This window comes from Vombatus ursinus, unplaced genomic scaffold (genome assembly GCF_900497805.2).
Source record: "Vombatus ursinus unplaced genomic scaffold, bare-nosed wombat genome assembly UNPS02014805.1, whole genome shotgun sequence".
In the NCBI taxonomy this organism is placed as follows: Eukaryota; Metazoa; Chordata; class Mammalia; order Diprotodontia; family Vombatidae; genus Vombatus; species Vombatus ursinus.
Window position 1 is genome coordinate 106,043 of NW_020954583.1, and position 9,769 is coordinate 115,811.

General features: G+C 36.7%; 1 pseudogene; it reads right to left on the reverse strand.

The window, feature by feature from the left end:
* Nucleotides 1-6,151: 6,151 nt before the first annotated feature.
* LOC114051725 lies at nt 6,152-6,913 on the reverse strand (annotated as a pseudogene).
* Nucleotides 6,914-9,769: the final 2,856 nt, after the last annotated feature.

Consider the following 9,769-nt stretch of genomic DNA (forward strand, 5'->3'; position numbering starts at 1 on the left):
GCCCATTTCTATTTGAGTTTGACACTGCTTGTTTGGACTTCTTCAAATCCCACATACCCACTCTATTATCACAGAGAGAATTTATCTAAGGGATCTAGATTACATTCCCTAACACATATCCCCCTCACCTATTCAAATTATCTCTTCTCTCATCAAAAGAAACTTCAAAAAGCAGTAAGAAACATGGTTTTTCAAATGAATGGTCTGTTCAAACAGAAACTGGTTTGGTCAGTCTACTTTCAAATGGTGTCTACAAGCTTTCCTACTAGAGGAAACTAAGAGAATAATGTCTAGTAGAAATGATACAACTGAAAAAAAAATCAGCTTGTTCAGAAAAATAACAAACTACTCTCCTGACATTTAGATGTGTTTTCTCACCTATACTAGCAGACTTGAAATACCAGGCTTGAAACCTGTAATCTCAACTCAGATTGGGAATCCATGGTCTGGCTAACAATCTATCATCTATATCAGTGGCTCTCAAAGTGTGATCCATGGAGTTCTGGGGCTCCCTTAGACAATCTTAGGGGGCCTACAAAGTGAAAAAAATTGTAATAATACTAAGATGTTATTTGCCCATTAAAATAACCCTATTCTTTCCTACTACATAGGTGTGTGAGGTTGAATTTTCTTTGAACAAAACAACATTATCACTACAGACTGGATGCACAGACAGAATCCAGCTATCTACTATTAAGTAGACCTTAAAGAGATTTTCAAAAATATGTACAACAATGATATTCTTCTCATTAATGTTTTTTGTTTTGTGAAATAGTTATTTTTCATAATGTCATTTATGTTAACATGTAATAGGTTCATTGTTAATTTTCAATGAATGCATAAATATTTTTAAACTGTTAGTCTTAATTTACATGATAAATATTAATAGCTAAATCTTCCTACAAATAAAAACTCTTTTGGGGGTGGGTGCTCAGAATTTTTAAGAGATTAAGGTGGACTTTATACCAAACAGTGTGTGAACTGCTGATGTTTCTAATCTACTTGCAGCAACCAATGTTGTCATATCCATCATTTCAGTTCACTTATTGTAAAGGAGACTTCAAGGAATGTCCCTTATCTGATAGGACTGGAACATCATGTGTGTCTTGCAGTGTGTATAGACAGTTAAGGATCTGATTCATTATCATCTTTCAAGACAAGACAATATCTCTTAGCATACTCAAAAACTTGCATAATGATGGTATCAGCTCCTTAATTTCTATCCTTCTTTGAGGGTATTAATTACTGGACAATAAGCTCTGTGATTGCAGGGAATGAATATTTACCCCCTCTCCACAGTACATAGTATATACTACATACTGTGGGGAGGGGGGGAAATATTCTTACATATAGTAGAATCTCAATCACATTTTTACATAAATGAGTGGATATTCATTATGTAATAAAGGAGGGATTACCAAACTCTTGAATTGAGCCCTGTAATGACTGAATGAATTTATAGCCAGTTTTCCCTTCTTTTTAGGAAAAAAAAGAATTGACACAAATATTTTAAGGTTTGGGGAACATTAAGGTCTTGAGGTCTAAAGGCATATTCAGTTATTTCTCTGAATGTCATATGAGAGGTAGTATGATATAATAGATAGCTTGTCTTGAAGCCAGGAAGATGTGGGTTCAAGTACTGCCTCTGACACATAATGATTGTGTGACACTTTGAAAGTCACCTAAATTTTCCCTCCTATAGGCAACTATCTAAGAATATATAAGTTGCAGAGGAGTTGCCAATCTATTTTGGTGGAGGAAATTTGTATACCAATGAAATTACAGGTCCAGTCTCCATCCTTAGCTACATAATTCTCATTTTAGTCTAAAATCCACTTAGCAACATAATGAAGGCCAATCACAAAACCACTTGATCTGAACTGGGAAAGCAGTAACACTCAGGCGAAACTCATACTGCATTCACTCCCATTTGTGAACTTTTGGGACCAAGAGTTAAAGGCAAGACAGCTGGAGTTAATATCAACTATCTTCAGCCTAAATCGTGCTAATATTAAAGTTTTCTTGGCAGTGAGAAATCTAGCCTGGCAAGTGACTCATCTATAAGATGTAGCATCACAACATACTCTTTCTTGCTTATGTTCCCCAGGGGCCTAGATATCAAAGGAGCAGCCTCACAGAAGTCTAGTAATGCTCACATTGTAGAAATAAAGTAGGAACCGTCAGAGAAATTTGTCATAGGATTTTCTGGTTGGTAAGCTCCTGGTGAATACTTGCTGGATGTAATAATTAATGATTCACAACCTGTTTATGAGGAAACTGGCACAAATGATAATCATCTTTTTGAGATTGAGTTAATATTGTTTCTTTCATCTTATGACAGCATCTGCTTCCTTGCATTTAGCATGGCTAACTCTTACCTCCTAAAGGTACCATGTGACCAAAAGAAAAATCTTTATTTTGAATCAAAGGGTTTTTCCTTAATTTTTAAAAATTTTTGATAGTTTCTTAGAACTGCTTATATTGCAACAAATATTTTGGACTATCACAAAACAACCTTTGGAAATTACTTTACTAAATCACTTTAGATTACACAAAAATCCTTTTACAGAGAATCATGGAAACCTCCTTCTTTCAGGGACAATTCAGAAGATGACTTCACTCATAGAAGAGCTATAAATTTGTTGCTCTCTAGCTCTAAGGAACTATAATCTGAGCTGTGTCACTAGGATGTCTTGGGTACTCTCTGTTTCTCTGACTATGGATCTCAGATCTCCAACTTTTTCATTCTTCCATTTCTGTCCCTAAGAGAATACTTGTTCCTCAGGAGCTCTGGCAACCCTGAACCCCTTTCTCCCCTCCCTAGCCCTGGTTTTGAAGAGCCTCTCACCAATAGGAACGTCAATAAGAGCAGGAAATAATGTATTTCAGAGGCCCAGGAACTTGGACCACTCCACTTCCAGTGACCTGGGAAGCTAAAAATCTCCTTTGAAGACAAGAATAAAGTGCTAAAAAGTAGTCAATAGAAATGAAGCAAGTAAGAAAACAAACAAAAACAGTTGTCCAGAAAAATAGGACTCTGTTGCAAAAGTGCCCTTAGATGAAGAGAAACTAGGTGTGTCTTCTCAACCACCTATAACAGAACTGTACCTTTATGCCTCTGTCTTCAACAGGTGATCTTAAGTCACAATTGACATCATAGAGCCCCAACTGTCACTGATCCAGAGTGGTAACAGTCAGGACATGTACTCAGAAGTAATTCTCTCCTATGCATTCTACTGGGACATGGAACATAATTAATAGTGTGAAACACTGACTTCTTTGGTTCTAACCATCTGGATACCCACAGGAGGTCTTTCTACATAGCGCTTGATATCTTTGGGCAAGTGCAAATCTGAACTCCAACATGTACTCTTTGATTTAGTGACACTGGCCTCCTGACCATTGCACAAAGAAGATACTCCATCTCTTGGCTCTTTGCATTTTCTCTGACTCACTACATGGCTGGAGTGTTCTCCCTCCTGCTCTCCCAGTACTTATCTCCCTGGTTTCCTTGAAGTCCTAACTGAAATTGCACCTTCTACAGGAAACCTCATAGTTACAGTAGTTTTCCTCTCTTAACTACTTCCCGTGTATCCTGTATGTAGCTTGCTTTGTATATATTTCTTTGTATGCTGTCTCCCCCATTAGATTGTAATCTCCTTGAGGGCAGGGACTGTATTTTCCCTCTTTTTGTATCCCCAACACTTAGAACAGTGCCTGCCAAAAAGTAGGTTCTTAATAAATGTTTTTTGATTGATTGATTGAAAGTTTAGGGCTAGCCTCCTTTTTAACTTGTCTTAAAATCATTTACATCCAGGTCACCAATGAATAAGTACAAATTACAAAAAATTCTTCTATGGTCCTAAGTGTGACAAATGAAAAAGAAAAAGCTGACCTCATTGTAAGCATGTAGGTTTCCCAAACATAAAGGTTATGAATCCACTCCTTTTCTTTGGGATCTGGAAAATAATGAAAATGCATTTTCTCTCCTTGATTTTCTTCAGAAAATATTCCTTTGTCTGTTTGTCACTGTCTGCAACCTACCAGGTTGGAAGAGAGCATAGAGGAAAATCGATTACCAAGATTTCCTTTCATTATGAGACTATTGGGTCAATAATCATGGCAGTAGTGGCAGTATTAATGATAGATGACATTTCTGTAGACTATTTAAGGTTTGTAAGTCACGTGTGTAAAATGATCTCGTTTAACCTGTCACAACCCTGTTGAAATAGATACTTTTTGTTGTTGTTGTTGTTGTTGTGTCCACATACATGACTTCATCAGTGTGGGAAATTCTCCATAGATGTAGATCTGCAAATCATCTGTAACTTTAAGAGTCACTGAGAGGTAAAGTGACTTGCCTGGGGGTTACACAGTATGTGTCAGAGAACTTGAACCCAGATCTTCCCGACTCTGAAGCAAGCCCTCATTCACTATAGTCTATCAAAGTTTTACTACAAGTATATCCTGAGAGACTCTAAACTCCTGTTTGCCTCAGTTTCCTCATCTGTAAAATGGGCATGATAATTGCACCTGCCTCACAGGGTTGTTGTGAGGATCAAGGGAGATATTTGTAAAGCACTTAGCACAGTGCCTAGCATATAGTAAGAACTATATAAATGTTAGCTACTACTACTACCACTTCTTTCTCTTCTTCCTCTTCTTCTTCTACTACTGCTACTACTACTACTGCTACTACTACTACTACTACTACTCCTACTACTACTGCTACTACTACATCATTCGTTAGGTGATCTGATATGCATGATGAATCAGCAAAGGTTGTGAAGGAGCAGTGAGAAAAGTGTTATGAAAAACTAGAAAGAAAAAAGTATGTAGGAGAGGGTGGTCAACAGTGTCAAATTCAGCAAAGAAGTCAGGAAATATCAGGACTGAGAATAGACCATCAGATTTAGCAATTAAATTATCACTGGAACCACGGAGAGAATAGTTTTGGTTGAGAAATGAGATTGGAAGCCAGATTATAAAGGCAGTGAGTGTAAATGGCTTATTCTTAGAAGCTGGGCTGAAAAAAGGAGGAGAGATGTAGGATGGTAGTTTGAGGGGATGATAGAGTCTAATTAAAGTTGTTTTGTTTGTTTTTCGGCTTAGGCATTTTTGAAGGCCTTGGTAAGGAATCAGTGAATACCAAGAAATTAAAGATGAACAAGTATAACAGCTTTTTTTTCTTTTTTTAAACCACAGGCAGTTTTTTATTGTACGTTGTTTTAGAAAATAAACCCAAACATTTGTGTACATTTTGGGGGAACTGAGTAGTCAACACAAATATTAAGATAAACAAGGGGGCAGCTAGATGGTGCAGTGGATAGAGCATTGGCCCTGGATTCAGGAAGACCTGAGTTCAAATCTAGCCTCAGATACTTGACACTAGCTGTGTGACCCTGTTCAAGTCACTTCGACCCATTGACTTGCAAATAAAAAAAAAATCCCCAATCTGGTGGCAGCTAGGTGGCGCAGTAGATAGAACACTGGCCTTGAAGTCTGGAGGACCTGAGTTCAAATCCAGCCTCAGACCAAAGATTTAACAATTACTAGCTGTGTGACCCTGGGCAAGTCACTTAACCCCAATTGCCTTAAAAAAAAAAAGATAAACAAGGAATGAAGGAGAGAGGTATATACATGGTGACTAATGTAGTTACATACAATTTTTAGAGCAAATTATATATAGGTATAATTTTAATGCAAATTACATATATACATATACATACATACATATATGTGTGTATACATACACATGTCCTTCAAAGTAATTTCCTCAGGAGGCCACAAATTTACTTCAGTGATGCCATTAATCCAAATATTTTTAAAACTCCTTATAGACCCACATGAGAAAATCCACACACGTGTGTATGTATGTATGTATGTATGTATGTAGATACATATACATTTTTTTAATGTGCTGTTACTTTCAAATCCAATTCTAAAAATGTCTTGATCAGTGATATCTATGTAAAGACTCTGGAGATAAAGTTATAAATGAATATTCAGAGTAGTTAAGTGTTGATACCTGTTAAAAAAAAGTGTCACATTAATTTAGTCACACTCCATAAAAGGCAGCAACTTCTCATGTGCAACTATATGAATAACAGTTTGGAGGAAGTGTTTGTAGACTGTTGTCATTAGCAGAGCCTTAGTGTGTGAGAAATGGTTTTTGTAGGTGAGGTTCGAGCCGTTTTTGAATTAGTGAGGCTTCCAATTCCTGGGCAGTCCTTTTTCCAAGTTGAATTGACACCTTGAAGAATTGGGTAGCATCTTCTATAAAAGAACACTTATTGATCATTGTAGTTCATCATCATCTCTATGCAGTTGAAAATCTCATTTTGGCTGTCTAATATTTTCTGATAGATTTTGTGCTAAGAATTTCATTTTGTGAAAATTGAAGATATAGAATGGTGTCCACTTACACATTAGTAACTTAGACTCCCTCTAACGTCCTAGACTTTCTGGTGAAGCAACAGTAGTTGATCCCAAATCATACAGTGCAAAAAAAACTTGGTTATTTATTCTTTTATATCTGTCATTGATATGTCTAAGAAAAAATCTGTTGATTGCCCTTTTGATTCTTCAGATCATTTTTGTAAGATCTTCTAGTCTATAAAATGCTTCACATTCTTCAGAAATTGAAGACACTATGGTTTTACCCGTATCAAAACTGATGCCATCAACATCTCTCAGAAAAGGTTCAAGTTTCTGTGCAGAAAACTGAGGAGTAGGAGACAGCCAAGCCATTTGCTTTCTGCTAAGTATATGCTGATCCATCTGCTGTGCTCTGTGATACCCTGGTGAAAGGGAGTCAATGATTTCTGATGGTTTCTTTCATACTAGCCCTATGTCAGGACTGCGGTTTGTTTGTTTGTTTGTTTTGATTGTCGTTATGCTCTTTTGGGGCCATGTAAGTAGGGCTGAGATCTGTATTTTTTCCTGTGCTAGGGCTGTACTAAGAATTCTTTCTTTCTTCTTGAGACATCTTTGGAAGGCAGAAGATGCAATACATATTTTCTCAGAAATAGGGCTTGATGTTAATTGATGATCTTGAGTCTTGGGCACTATTACTTTCTCTTCAGGCATTCAGGAATTTGTTGGTCTGCTGCCTGATGTCACTGAGCTCTGGGTCCACAGGCTGTGCTATCATCTCACCTATGTCTCTACTGCCAAGACTCAGTCTTAAAGGCAGCATGTGTTATTTTTCTTGCCTTCTAAGACCTCTTTAGCTCAGAAGTGAGCAACTTTATTATTATTTTTAAACAAATTGATTTTTTTTCTTAGTTGTGTTATTTCTTTTGGGAGTTTGTCATTTTCTCAGTCTTCTTTAAGCAGTTGGAGAAAAGTAAGCTATCAATCACTTTGACTGGCCCAGGTTTCCTGTAGCTTTTAAAAAGAATTGAAATATCCTGTTTCCTGTTCTTTTGAAAATTCCTCCTAGTAATGATATTTAGAAAAATGTTCATAGCAGTTCATTTTGTCATGGCAAAGAACTGAAAACTAAGGAGATACCCTTCTGCTGGGGAATGGCTGAACAAATTATGATTTGAATAAAATAGAATACTATTTTGCTGTAAGAAGCGATAGAACAGAGGTTTCAGAGAAACCTGGGAAGATGTATATGAAATAAGGCAGAATAAAGTGAGCAAAACCAGGAGAACCATTTATATAATAACAAAATTGTAAAGACAAGCAATTTTAAAAGACTTGAGAACCATTATTCCAGAGGACCAATAATAAAGCATAATAATAGTAACAGTTAACATTTACATAGTATTTTAATATTTGTGAAATACTTTACATATGTCAACAACTTGTTTAAGTAATCCTTACATTAATCCTATGAGGGAGGTGCTATTATTATTCCCACTTCACAGATGAGGAAACTAAGGTTGACAGACATTATAAGGTTGACTTCTTAATTATGTATATTTGTTACTTGGATTTTCTTTTTTCTTTTTTTTTTTTTTAATACCGAGTGGGGAAGGAAGGGGAGAAAATAAAAACTTGTTAATTTGAAAAATGAAAAAGAAACTCCTTCTGGTGGGAGGTTCCTTGTAGCCAAGACTAGTCAGAAGGCTGAGAATGACGTAAAGGGAAGGATCAGATTTAGCAGAAGTGACAAATATTCTCTTGGAGTCAAGAATAGGAGAAAGAGCTCTAGTCTGAGTCCCATTGTGAAAGGAAAAGATAATTCTGAAGGGCTTCTCAGGGGATAGCCTTTAAACTCCAGTTTCCTGGAGTTTTGGATTTCTGGGAAACTTGGACAAAGAGAGCCTTTAAACTGTCCCCTAAGAGAGAAGACTTCAGAAACTGTATGGTAAGATTTTAGAGGAGCCTTACTTGATTCCTAACGGTAATTTTAAGCCAGTCTAACGTGGCTTAGTGTAATTTAAGGAGTGCCAAGAAGTTCTCAACCTAAAATAAAAAGTAAAGAACAGGTAACTATTGTATTGGTGGGGGCTGGGGCAGATATCACAAAATTAAACATAATAACATCAGGAAGAAAAAACAACAATTTTTCTCTCAGTTTAATTCAGGAATAAATCGTGGGATGTTCATTCATACATTCAGCAATAATTCAGTAAACATCTAATTTGTAAAATGCAGAACATAACAGTTGGCTGTTCCTGATTTCCTCAATCTTGCTGGATTTGCCTCCATATCTTCTAAGTCCCTGGGCAATACTGGATATTTGCAGATGAATTACTTGGCAAGCTGGATTCCCATACATTAGGAATGTCCCAGAGGTTCATAAGTATAAAGAGATACCGGATGAGGCTCACCTCAGTGCCTAAATTCTTAATTCTGCCTAGGGAAATTTGTGATTAACCTTTACTTATGTACACATATTCCCTCTACTTACTATTCCCCAAATAGATCAATATATTGATTTTTCCGTCCTAACAAGAAGGGAAATCTGTATAGAAGTTAATTCATTCAGACAAAACAATGATTGACCTCCTGTCAATTTACCTTAAGCAAACCAAATACCTGATCGAGTGTTTACTATGTATTCGATTTTAGAAGATACGAAGGATAACATGATGACAGGACAGAAGTTCCCTATTCTCACAGAACTTTAGTTCACATGTCCTGAAGAGGTCAATCATTAGTGGTGTGCTGGAGGCCACTGGGTTGTGAGAGGACCATTGTTAAAATTTCAGTGTGAGCATTTACACCTCAGAAACCTGCAGTGTCTACAAATCAGGATTTGATATATTGTTTTATTGATTGCCTAAACTTAAGAACGTGTTAATGATGCTGATCACATTTAAAAGTATGTGTGCATACTTAAGAAAAAAAAAAGCACTTACCAGCACGCTCGTTTGTTGCTCTATAAACATTGCTTGAGCTTACCAGGAATACAGTAGAAGGATCAATGAATGAAGTCATCACCAGACTGGAGGTCTGTTGACTGTAGGCTTATAATACCTGGCATTTATATAACACTTTAAAGTCTGTAAAATGCTTTAAATCCATTATCTTGTTGAATCTTGTGACATCCCTGCCAACCATCCCCACTGACTACCAACTAAGTGCTACACATGGGAAAGGCTTGCAAGCCAACTGAGCTAAAGCAGCAGGTCACTGTGAGGAAGAGACAGAGCATAACATGTGCCAAGCCAGTCAAACCAATAGCACCTTGATTATTATCTCCCTTCAAATGTGGTGGGAACAACCCAGGATCATAAACCTAAGAACCTTATTAATATCATCATTCCTCAAACCACCAAATTTGTTTCCAGACCAGTCCTTATAGCCA